Here is a 14,153-nt window from a genome sequence, read left to right as displayed (position 1 = left end):
GAAGCGATAAGATTGAGAAATATGGGGCGGAATCTTTCTTAATCTTCCTAATCTTTTGGCTGTTGAAAACACTGACCTAATATCAGACAAATGGTTTATCTTTGACAAACTAGCTTTGTTTGTGGGTCGATTTCATATTGCTTCTTTTCTCTACGGTTGTGAAGTTTGATATTGCTCCCAATTTCAGTTTTTGTCTTTTTCGTCGTTGGTGAATTCTGGGTTGGCCTGAGGGAATGGGTTTGTCCTCGTCCTCCGGAAGAAAAATAAATAATATTGAACTGCTGAGTATGCCATTTGATATAGGAGCAGAGTGGTGGGTGATGGGGTAGTCACCTCATTGAAGCTATGAGTAGCCTCGTGTGCTTAGTTCACAGAGTACCAATATTGTTAGACATAAATCATATGGTGTTTTTACTTAAAGCTCCTTTTGGCGAGAAGCTGCACTTTTTGCCAATTTTGCATGTATCACACCAAATCCCATGTTGTAGAAGAGGGACTTGAGTCTTGACACTTAAGGTTACACCACTCAACTCATGAGAACCCATTCAATCACGGTCAAATTTTGGATGCTTAATTTTTGGTAAGATGGATCCAAGGCCACACGACCAAGGACGCTCACACATCCAAGAGATGTGGAAGAAAGGTTCAAGCCCATAAAACCAAGGAATGCCTACACATCCTAGAGAAGTGGAAGATAGGCTCAAGGCCCATATACCAAGGAGAAGACCCACAGGTTCACACAATGATGGCAGATGGTTAACAAAGAGTCACCTCATAAAGATGATATTGATGTAATTAGTTTAAGTTTTAGGGGTATAATTGTAATATTATAAAATTATTAATCTATAAATTGAGTTTTAGATGAACGGTTAGGTCACAAGTCTATAACCTCTTTTCTTCCACCTATTTTCTCCCAACATTTTGTTTTCCTTTTCTCCATGAGCTAAATCTATGGAGTCATGAAAATCAACACAGTATCATATCATTGATTTTTAGGACTTATAGGTAACGTGTTTTTTTAGAATTCCAAAACTTGTTAATGCTCGGGTATCTGCTTCCGCTATCTGTTACTCAGATAATCTATTACTATTTTTTCTTCTTATTCTAATCTGATGATTTTGTTTGATTGTCGTTAATCTCATATTGACTTGCTCTGCACTCTCTGCCTATCATCTCCTTTGAACCACAACACACACTTAATAAAGCATTTTCCAACCCAAGCAGAGTGAGGATATTGTTGGTCTCTAATCAAACGAGATCCTTTTACTCTTTCAGATCAATATCCCTCAATCTCTTGAGCCATAAGGAGACAGAATGTGCAAAAGCCTTTAAGGTCATCTGAGTTATATGATAAAGCTAATCTGCTAGGCTTTGCCGATTGCTAGTGTTGTCCCATCCAAGAAAACAGGGTGCCTCATCTGAACAACGCACTCAGTTGTCACATTATGGAATCTCTGATAAGCCAAATGAAGAGATTGTCAGCCTTGAATTTATGAACGATTAAAGTCTGGTTGGAGCCCCGCAACTAACCAAAGAAATGCACAAGCTTCATGTTGTGCTTCTAGTAAATGAGTACTAATGCAGAGGAACTTCCGATATCATAGAATGAATTGACTTGGTTTGTTGGCATCTTCCCAAGAATGGATTGGTGTTGTGCTCTGTGTTATTTCTCTCCTTCTCCGTCAACTGCCGAGCAATGGAGAAAAAAAAGCGTTGCTCGTCTTCCCTAGTGTTGATTTTCAAGACTCCACGGATTAAGTTCATGGAGAGAAAGGGAAATAAACCCATTGGGAGAAAAAAAGGAGGAAGAAGGGTTACATAATTGATTATTCTTAACCCTCCCTCTGAAACTCTATTTAAAGATTAATGAAACTACTATATTACAACAATACCCCTGAACTTAGGATTTAGCGTTTAGGGTTTTAACCCTAAAAGTTTAACTTAATTACATCAATGTCATCTCTATGAGATGACTCTTTATTTACCATCTTGCCATCTTGTATGTGGGCTTATGAGCCTTATCTTTGATTTGTGGGCCTATAGCCCATCTTCTATTTCTCTTGGATGTATGGGTCTTCCTTGGTCCTATGGGCTTGGGCCCACTATCTAATACACTTGGATATGTGAGCCTTCCTTGGTCATGTGGGCTTGGGCCCTATCTTCCAATACCTAGCATTGCTTCCTTCCAATGTTGTTGAATATTCCGAGATTGCGTTGCTAACAGAAGTCTTCCTAAACCAACCTAGTTTATCCTTGGTTTACTTTAGCTCGTCTCATAATACATCTTGATTGATCTTCTGGTATCTTTGGATCTTCATAATTGATCATCATTTCATATTTACTCTGATTATCGAGAATATATTTCCTCTGTTTGGGAAGATATCTAGTTGTTTTTATATATCTTGGTTTGATCTTAGATTCATGTTGAAGAGCAAATATGGAAGGGTCATACATGACTCTTACAATAGGAAGTCTTATAGAACCAAAATTATTATAGAAGGAGGTTTCACAGAAGAGTTTCAGTTTAAATGTATTTTAGTTATGTTAGTCTTCTATTTATGTTGAGTTATTTAATTATGCTAAGACTTATCTTTTAAGTGTTAGAATTTGGGTGTAATTGGAACAAGGGTAGTTTAATTGTAATTGGACTCTACTAATTTCCTCTATTATAAATAGGGGTTTATGTACTCAGATTACATCAAGTCAATGAAGTTTTTCTCTTTTCCAAAAATTCAACATGGTATCAGAGCAGGTTCTGTGAGTTAAATCGGTCAACCCACAGAGATAATGTGATCCTTTTCTGATCTATTATCTCTAGTAGTTTAGGTTCGTAATTTTTTTCTCTTTTTAGTCCTTGTACCCATTGTTTTCTTTTCATTTTCATCTCTATACTGAGATTTTAATATTTTATATTATATATTGACATAAATATATTTGAGTCTACTTTCCAAAGCAGAATGAATTTTGGAAATCAAATTTTTTTATAAAAAAAATTAATATTTTAAGCAGTAGAAGTCAGACTGCAAGAGGGGTTCGAGTAGCAATAGAAAGCTTCAACATATGAGCAATTTTATGTTATCAAGAACGAAACTTTATATAGAAAATTATATATCAAAAGAAATATTTGTAAGTATATTTTCTTACCTATTCAACCAATTCTCAATCTGAGTTTTTTATATGGAGATATTGATCTTGGAAGAGTCAATAGTTATGTTGGTAAAATGATAAATAGTACTTAGTTTGGCCAGATTATAGAGACCAAAATATATTAGATTATTTATCTCAAAAGAAATATATTTTATGAATATAAATTATACTTTTATGAAAGGTATTGAAGTTTAGTTTGATAAGGAGAAAATTTCATGTCAATCTGATCTTTATTTAAGGATATATTCGCATTGGAAGAACCAAATGTCATATTGGTATCCTATTGCATTGAAAAATCTGAATTTAAGCCGATTTTTTTGTATCACTTTTTGAGTTTCTATTATTGATAAAAAAATATCAGAAAAATATCTTACTTACCCTTTTTGTCGGTTACCTTTCTCCTACCATCATTTTTTGACTCTCATATACCCCTTTGGGCCAACCTCTTGTGTGTTTCTTTGGTTGGTTTACCTTTATATATATATATGTGTGTGTGTGTTTAAAATCCATTGAGACTTTTTATTGGTACCCTTGGGTTTTTTATCATTGTCTTTTGAATGACAAGCATTACCCACTTGAGTGATTATTGTCACGATTTGTGTTCGAAATCCTTTGATGTTGGCTTTGACTTATGTTATATCACCTATTTTTATCTTTTGAGAGTCTATGTCCAGTTTTGTAATTATCCTTGGGACATCGTGTAGAAGAGATTATTACAACATCTATGTTATTTACTTCAAGCTGAGATCACTGCCATTACCTCCCAGTTTGAGGGAGAGCAGTACAAGAAGAAGTACAAGAAAGAGGTATTTTATTCTATATGTTGTGGTAATTTTTATGTGACCAAAATATTCAAGAAAGGGGGAGCAGAAAAGATGAGGATTTTGCATTTATGATGAATTGTATTTGTGAATAATTTTTTTTCAAAAAAAGAAAATTGAAGACTAATAATTATTTTCATTGCAAGCTAAGGTTATAAATTCTGGTTTGAGGGGGAGTATTGAAAAGCAAATATGGAAGAGTCTTACATGACTTTCACAATAAGAAGTCTTATAGAGCCAAAATTATTATAGTAAGAGGTTTCACAGAAGAGTTTCAATTTAAAGGTGTTTTAGTTATATTAGTTTGTTATTTATGTTAAGTTATTTAATTATATTAAAACTTATCTTAAGTGTTAGAGTTTGGGTGTAATTGGGACAAGAGTAGTTTAATTGTAATTGGACTCTACTACTTTCCTCTATTATATATAGGGGTTCATGTACTCAGATTACATCAAGTCAATGAAGTTTTTCTCTTTTTCATAAATTCAACACTTCCAAAAATACATTTGATCCTCCTCTATTTGGAATGATCATGACTTTGTGCCAGTCATTTTTCTCTGAGTTCTGCTTTACGATAACTCGAACAACATTATTCTATTTAGAAAGCTTTTGTATGACTCAATTGATTATACAAGTGCATGAATCCCAAGTTATCAAGGGGTCTTCCTTTCACAATCTTGTTCACCTCAATATGCTTGTTGATTTTGAATTTATTGAAGACATCTTGGAGGACTTTATACTTCTGGATCATCTCATACTCGCTCTTGGCATCAATATTGACTTTGTGCATTGGAGCAATCCCTAGGTGGGCCGCATCCATCAATTGACACTTGATCGCACCAGAAGTTGCCTCTTCAACTTTTGAGAGATGTAGTTAGAGAGTGGAGTTGATCCAAGAGAGGATCTCTATCCAACCTATGAAATATGCAGAATCCATCATATCGATGTTGGTCGCCATCTCAATGACTGGTGGAAGAGAGAAACACGTGTAGACAACGAGGAAGAATTCTTGTCGATGCTTGGTATCTTATCACTTCGCGAGGACAACGAACCACTACCTTACTTTAATAATCATCATGCTGCCATGGCTATTATTTTTTCCATTATTGTTGTTCTTCATTGGCCTGAACATAGTTGCTTCCATTGTCATCCAACGGGAGTCTCTGCCTGCTAAATGTGATTTACTTTGTTGTTCTGGTTTTAGCTCTGTCTCTGCTAGCTATCTTCAATCTCATCGGCTGCTATTTAATCTCATGTTACTCCTGAAGTTTGCTCTTCCTGCTTGCATCTTTTGAAAATGGCAACGCCGAACAGAACATGTTTGTCGTAGAAATAATTCAATTTCAAAAATTCCTTTCTGGCTCTCGTCTCTGCTCTGGACGTTGCTAATTTATCTTTTGAAAGTTACGGATTTAACAAATTACAGATCTTGCTAGTTACGGTTTGCAATTGCCATCAATGTTGATCTTATTTTCGGAAGTCTCCTCCATTATGGAAAACTCATGTGGCTCGTCTTAATCACCAGCTTGGTTGCCGCTTTGGGAGGACGATGACTCTACTGATTTTGGAAATTTCTTCACCAACTATCTCTAGTTCTCGCTAGTTCATCACTAGTTACACTCTTTGGTTTACTGTTGTCCCGCGCTATTCAGAAGCCAGCACTGGGGGGAAGAAGATGGCATATTTCTCGATTAAAAGACTTCCTAAGTTAGGAAGTGCTGGATTAAACCCAAACTGAGTCTATTCTATTCTACCCGGGTTACCCCAGCGGGCAGGCGACCAGACTGACTCTGTTTCGCTTAGGCTAACCCAACGAGTCGAGTCAACTAGGTCCGGGTCAACTTGCTTGGGTCTTCTCATCCTAGTCTCCTGACTCTACGTGACTTATTTATTGACTCAGATTATTATTACTCGGTTAGTGTATTAAAGATTCATTATTTGGTACATGTTATTTGGGCCCATGCCCATTTAAGTTGATGTTATCGTGTCTCTCTGATTGAGACATTATTATTGAAGAAGGATTTCTTAGTTGCTGATTGTTGTCAACATTAGTTATTCCGATGATGAAGAAAACACATGATGGCCCCAAAATATTATCTTTTGAGTGATTACTAGTTACACCCCCTATTTGGCATTTTTGCTCTTACCATTTGAGAGTCAATGTCCTGTGGAGGGATACCATGATGGACGAGTTTATTACTACACTTCTGAGCAATGCCTATAGACCCACTACCTACAGAGGATAGGAATGTGCCCAACATCTAGCATGAGTCAAGTTTCTTATTCACCCAAGAGGTGTTTTTTGAGCTACCTTGAGAAAGTGGGTAGACTCTGTGCCTCATAGTAGGGCTACTTTTCCACCTATAAAATTGTGCAAAAAGTATGTTTTGACTATGACCATTTTATTAGAGTATGGAGCAATATCTTATGGCTAGAAGTGATTTACTCTCTCTTATATTATGCCAGTTGGGTCTCTAAGAGACCACCAACTTGAGGGGGAGTGTTGAAGATATGGTGGACTGCCATTTTATACAGGAATATGTTATACACCATTTGTAGCCAAGTTGGGCTCTCATGGTGTTTTCTCTCCCCCAACTTAAGGGGGAGTGTTAGAAGATGGGCTCAAGCCCATATGACAAAAGAAGGCTCACACATCCAAGTCTGTTAGAAGAAGGGCCCAAACCCATAAGACCAAGGAAAACCCACACATCCAAGAGATGTAGAAGATGGGCTCAAGGGCCACAAACCACACAATGATGGTAAATAAAGAGTCATCTCATGAAGATGATATTGTTGTAATTAGTTTAAGTTCTAGGGACATAATTATAATATTATAGGATTATTAATCTAAAAATTGAGCTTCAAGAAGGATTAGGACACAAATCCATAACCCCTTTTCTTCCTCTTGTTTTCTCCCAAGATGTTGTCTCTCCTTTTCTCCATGAGTTAAATCCATGGAGTCCTAAAAATAAAAAATTCTAGAAGCTAAAGGTCTAGAATCATTGAAAGGCCAACTCTATCCACGATCTCACCCACCCCTCCCAAATCCACATAAACCTGATTAACTCACGATTCATCTTGGTGAATTGCATAACCAATTAATTTTTGAAGAGAATAATTATAATAGACATAACCTTTTTGGGTATGAGAGTAACCCAAAAAAAATACACTTAAGAGACTTAGGGTCAAACTTACTCATCGGAGGGGATGTGATATGAACAAAACATGTGCAACCAAATACCTTCAAAGGAAGGGTGAAGGGGTCTTCATCTGAAAATAACAATGATTATGGGATTTGTGGCTAAGTAATGAAGATGATAGTTTATTAATAAAGAAACAGGTTGTAAGAATGGCATGAGGTTACTAAAACTAAGTCACCTTCATATAGTAGAGTAGGCCATGGGCTACCTCAAGGAGATGTCAGTTTTCTTTCAGCTACACCATTTTGTTGAGGGGTGTAGGCATAGGATGTTTGATGGATAATGTCATTATTCTGACAAAAGGATTGAAATTCACCGGATAGGTACTCTTTGGCATTATCTAATCGAAACACTTAAATTTTCTTTTTCCAAACTAAGGGGGAAACCATGGCATGAAAGGACTTAAATATGGAAAAAAAATCATACCATTCTTTGAATAGAAAAAGGCACGTGATTCGAGTGAAATCATCAACAAAAGTAACAAAATATTTAACTTAAGATATGTTTGATACATTTAATGGTCCCCATACATCTGAATGAATTAATGAAAGGGGAGCAATAACTTTAAAATCAACTCGTGGTGAATATGTTGTCCTCTAGTGTTTGCTCAACTGACAAACTTTACAATTTAAAACCGATAAAGTTTTCAATTTGGAAATACGTCCTGAAGTGATGCTATTGATGGATGTCCAAACCGGTTGTGCCACAATCTTGCTTCTGTCTGAGAAGTGGAAACAACAGTTACTGGAGGCAACTCTAAGTAATAAAGCCCCCCCTGTTCATGGCTTCCACCAATTGCTTGCTTCGTTGTTAGATCCTGGAAAACACTAGAAGAAGATGAGAAGGTGATGGAGCAATTAAACTATTTTGTTAACTGGCTAACAAACAACGGGTTTAAGGAAAATTTGGGGACAAATAAGACATTAGTAAGTGGAAGTGATGGTGTAACAAAAGGATGATTCCTTCCCAAGAAATTTGGTTTGGGATCCGTTGGCTATGGTAATAAAATGGTCTAGTAAAGATGGAAACATGGAATATAATAGACTCTAATTACTTGTCAGATGGTCGGAAGCCCATGAGTTGATGATCCAACATGAAGATGAGGTACTGGCAGAAATCATACTTGAAGCAGTGGTGGCAGCAATAGTAGTTAAAGATGTAGGAGAAGATGGGGAGGATACCATCAGAGTTTTCATTGTCTACAATAATTCGTAATCATTATCTTTGATAGTCTTCTTGTCTTTTTGTAACTCGGCTTTTATGACAGTCTTCTTCTTTTCTCTCATTGCTATTAACCAAGGCCTGGTTGGCAGTAACGCAGTTTGGTTTGCCATGAAGCTTCCAATAATTGTTCATGAAATGATTCAGTTCACCATAGTGAGTACAAACCCGATCATCATCCCTCAGAGGACTAGAGCCAATTCTACCACCTCTTGATCGACCTCCTGTATAATTTCTACCACGTCCTCTGGTGGTAGAATTTGTACCCCCTACTGCCTAAGTATATAGCAGATGATACTCAATTTTAGAAGTGGAAGAGACGTTTGGTATCCTAAGAAGTGTGTCACTTATGTCATCAAATGATGGAAGCGCGGAGGAGCTGAGAAGTTGAGTTTTGGCCACCTCAAGATATGACTTAATATTGACCAAACAAATAGGAGCTACTAAGGCCTCCTGTTGATTTTCTTGAACTGATATGTCAATGGAGTAAGGTTGAGCAATTTTCCATTCTTGAATCACTCCTCTAAAACAAGCCAAGTATTCATGCTATTAATTAACCAACTAATGACCAAGGTGTCCCAAATCTATCTTGATGTCTCAAGGTGAACAACATTGTTGGCTACGTGCTCCTCCATGCTATTAATTAACCAACTAATGACCAAGGCGTCATTCTTGAGCCATTTAACATAAGAATTATCTTATTCATCAACTGGTGGAGCTGGTTTGGTTAGATGTCCTAAGAGGTCTTGAGTGAGGAGAAACCTCCCAACCGAATGTGACCAGCTCAAATAGTTAGACAACCCTCTCAAAGGTGTGGTGGTACTTGTGGAAAGAACACTTTTACTTCCCATGTAGTTTTTGGCCATTAATCAACAAGTAATCAATCACTTATAAGCAATATGTCAACCAACTACTAATCCAAGCCAATAAGCAAAGTGAGGCTAAGAATATAAACCAACTTGAGCCAATATGTCACTTGAGAGGAAATCAACCCGAGCTCAATTGTCATTCAGCATTAATCAAACCACCATGTGTTGTCTCATGTAGGACAAATTTCATTCCTTTCTTACATATGAACTTAAATAAGCCAAGGGAGTCTTAAGTCGAGAGAGAATATAAAATAAATTACTATCTTGTTTTAATCATACACTTTAATAGGTATAGAAAAATAATCACGTCCTGGTCATACCAATTAGAGAAGATTTCCAATCTTTCTCAATTAGGAAACTATCTCAAATCAAATCCAATCTTTCTCAATTAGGAAACTATCTCAAATCAAATCAAATCTATAAAAGGTTTTGAGTCAAACCAGAATCCAACACGTGTATCTTCTAAAGAAGGAAACCTGCCTTCTTTGTTACTCATGCCACCTAGCAAATAAATATCACAATATTTGCTTCCTTCTTTCCATATATCGATTAGGAAAAGAATTCCAAAGGTTATTTTAATAGAGGAAGTCTTCAAATAAGTTAAATCTAGCACTTTATTTCTTAAAAGAAGTCCTCTTGGCAAGCTTTTGAAGAATGAAACTTCCTTCTATAAACATGTTCCAACTTTATAATTCAATGACAACGTAATCGTACCCTTTTTTCTCAAAAGTTTTAGGTCAGTTTCTCAAGAGAGTAACACAGCCAAGGGAAGGCCAAAAATTCATTGCAAGAACCAACAACTCTTTCAAAAAAAAATTCCTTATCTGTAATTTAGAAACCATTTTTTATCGAGCTCTTTTGAGAGAAAGCCATACAAACATCAATTTAAACACTCTTCTATGAATGCAATCATGTTTTGATCATGATAATCCTCATAAATAGTAAAAAAATGAATAAATGTTCATCCAACAAGTATTTTCAAAGGAGAGAAATTGAACTCTAATGCTTAAATCGAGTCCTCAAAAAACTGTCCATCAATCTTGCATGATCAAAGATAAATCGAGCACTAGAGTTTCATAAATCACATAAAACACAATTTCCTGACCAATTTGAATGAGAATCTCATGTATCAATCAATCTTCTTAGACTCAAGAATGATAAAATATCTCATCAATGAGAGAAGAAAAAAAACTTATCTTTGTGCAAGACCGAGTTCTTGCTTCACTTAACAAGAGATCTACTTGAATCTTGATAATCCACATGCACTAAACACCATATTTTCTTTGGATCCTAAATCCATTGCTTTGATACCATGTTGGTTTTAGGTGTTAAGTTGTGGAGCCTAATTAACATTTTACGTTGAGTCGATACACGGGTCGACCTTCTCGATAAGGTTGTCGTGGGGGTGTGAGGGCAGAGCCCCTGCCAGGTCCACAAAATATTAACAACTATTTTATTAAGGGTAATTTGGGATTTTTACTCTTGTATCGCGGTTGCCCTTGTTTTCTCTTTATATTTGGAGTGTCTTATTAAACATTTAGCAATTACTACCCAAAAGACCTACCTGGTAGGTAGCATACATTTAAAACTTTTCAAAAAATATATATAAAATAAATTGTATATAAAATTATGCATATATTTTAGATAAAATTCTGTATGACCTCTACATAAAATTGGGCATAACCTATATATATATATATATATATATATATATAATACATGTATAAGATTGGGTATAACTTCTATTTAAAATTGAGCATAATCTATGTATATAATACTTATATAAAATTCGGCATGACCTCTACTTAAAATGGGGCATAATCTATATACATAATACCTGCATAAACACTCCATAAATTTGTCTATACATTCCATAAACACTCCATGAAATTGTTTATACACTCCATACACTCCATAAAATAGTCTAAACACTTCATACAATGCATAACATTATGAATAAACTCCATACAATAATCAAACACAACAAAATTAAATGAAATATCACTATCAATTTACAATCACCCAAATAAAAACTATAAATCCTTTAAATACAATCCTATTACTATTAGAGACTTACTAGAAAATTACAAAAAATATTTTAAATTTTTCTTAGGAAAGTTAAATGGACCTCTTATTACCTTTTCTAAGGAAATAAATAATAATTAATAATTAATTTAATATATTATTATACTTATCGATAAATTTTTAATCAAATAAAAAGTCAAACGCAAAATTGCTATGAAAATTGCCTCATGCTAAAAGGATTATATCATCAACTGTCAAATACTTATTCAAAATTTTTCTATATGGTTTTTTAGCCCATCTTGGCAAGAAAATCTTACTTAGAAAATTATATAATTTTTTTAAAATAATTTATAATTAGAAAAATTTTTCAAAAACACATGAGGCACTAATTGTACCTATATTTCTACTAAAAATTTTTTTTCAATATTTTTTGAAAAAACCACTAATAGTCTCTAAAAACGTATTTCTACTAAAATATCTTTTCAATTTCTTCAAGAGCCATGAGGAAGGGACAAAGAGTTTTTTTTCCTTGTTTATGATCTCGTACGTAGGGGTGGCTTTGAATAAATTATATATAAAATTATGCATACATTTAAAAAAAAATAATGATAGGGGAGGTTCAAGATTGAATTTCAATAATGGATGAAAATGCACCAATATTAATCTTTTTTACTCCCATTGTTGTCTAACTTGTTTTGTAATTTTTGAATCTAGCCATAAATTTACTATGGCCTCATTAGTGCCCCTAAATGAAAATTTATATTCTAGGAAAAACTAAAAATATTTTCCTGTGATACATATTCCAAAAAAAACGTTTAAATAAAATCCTATTACTATTAGTGACTTATTAGAAAATTAAAAAAATATTTTAAAATTTTATTAGGAAAGTTAAATGGACCTTTTATTGCCTCTTCTAGGGAAATAAATAAAAATTAATAATCAATCTAATATATTATTATACTTATCGATAAATTTTTAATCAAATAAAATTTCAAACACAAAATTGCAATGAAAATTGCTTCATGCTAAAAGTATTACAACATCAACTGTTAAATACTTATTCAAAAATTGCCTATAAAGCTTTCTACCCCATCTTGGTAGGAAAATTTTACTTAGAAAATTATATGATTTTTAATAAGAATTTTCAATTAGAAAAATATTTTAAAAAAACATGAGACGCTAATAGATCATAGAAACTTATTTCTATAAAATGTATTTTTAATTTTTTTTAAAGAGCTATGAGGAAGGAGAGTTTAAGGATTTTTTTTTTTTTACTTTATGATCTCGCATGTGTGAAATCATCTCGCACGGGGGAGGGGGGAGATTATTTCTCCTCTGAACTTACTGGTTCAGGTTTTTCGCCAAGATGACGCCGAGGGAAGGGGGTTACAACGACGGGGAGGACTTGTCATCAGAGATGACGGCTGTGACAACGGCGGTGACGGAAGCGACGACGACGAAAACAGAGGCGACGGTGAGGAGAGGCAGAAATTGAATGGACGGCCATAGAGGCGGCTGGCGAGCAGCTGTCGACAGTGGTAGAGGCGGCGACAACAGCCGGTGGGAGGGGCTCGGCGGTGACAAGGGGAGGAAAATCCCCCCCCCCCCCCCCCCCCCCCCAGCTCTCGTTCACGCTCACGCTCCCGTTCCCAACCCGATACCGATCCCGACTCACCTCGAGCCGGCTTGCGAGCCGACGAACAAAACCTGGCTTCGGACGAGCTCGGTTCGTTAAGGTAAACGAGCCAATTTTAGAGCTCGAGCTCGATAGATAACGAATCAAACCGAGCCGAACGTGAGCCGGCTTGGTTCGAAGCCACCCCTAAGTAGTGGAAAGCCAAACACTTAACCTAGGATCATAACATTACACACCCCTTGGAGAAAGAGCTCGCCCTCAAGCTCTTATGAGACGACGTCCACGATGGCCTAATTTAACTACAACCCACTCTAGTGACACCGTTTGGTCACCCCCCCTAGGGATTCGAACTCGCAACATAAGTAGTGGCTTTGATACCAAATATTAAGCACATAGCCAATACTACCCAAAAGATCGGCCTGGTAGGTAGTGAAAAGCCAAACACTTAACCTCAGATCATAACATGCCGCTATTAGGGTTTGATCATCCGAGGAGTATCATTAGTTGGGGCTAAGAGACGTTAGAGAAAAACACTTGTAAGTGTGTGTGATTTCTCTTGTAAGCTATTTCATCTTCATAGTGGATTACAGATGAGAATGCAAAATGTCATATTTTTATCCTTTAATGTTTAGGCTTTTATAATTATTTGGAGCTTAAATATACTCATTATTCTTATATTTTGATTTAGAATGCAAATAGAGGCGTTAAGTGCAAAACGAAGTTAATTGGGCGATTCTGGACAGTTTCAACATTGCTTCGTAATTTGGGCATAACTCTCTCATCCGAGATCTAATGGAGATAATTCAAGATGCTATGGAATGACAACAAAACGTTCTAAAACTTTTATGTTTTGAATTTTGATAGATGGCTACATCTTTGTCCAAACATGGATTGAAGTCGCAACACGTACACTGTGACCCATACCAGATGCACGAAAAGAAAAACCCTAAACCGAAAAAATAAGGGGAATAAAAAGGAGGCACAAGGAGAGTTCGGGAGGACACCCTCTCTTGGTCTCTTCTCCAACTTTTCATCCTCTTTTTCTCTAGTTTTTCCCTTAGCTTTCTTCATGGCCCTGCGTGGCTAAACTTCAGACTTGGGCAAAGGAAATTGAAGCCATTAGAATCAATACAACTGTGAGATCTGATTTGTTTTCATCTTTCAATTTATGTTTTGAGTATCTGATGGTCTTCTGTAATTTTCTTTCATGATTGTCTCATTTAATCACTAGACC

Source organism: Aristolochia californica, unplaced genomic scaffold (genome assembly GCF_029961685.1).
Source record: "Aristolochia californica isolate CCGP_79_NKW_82.1479 unplaced genomic scaffold, dmAriCali1.0.hap1 SCAF_6, whole genome shotgun sequence".
NCBI classification, from domain to species: domain Eukaryota; kingdom Viridiplantae; phylum Streptophyta; class Magnoliopsida; order Piperales; family Aristolochiaceae; genus Aristolochia; species Aristolochia californica.
This window is presented reverse-complemented; position numbering follows the sequence as displayed.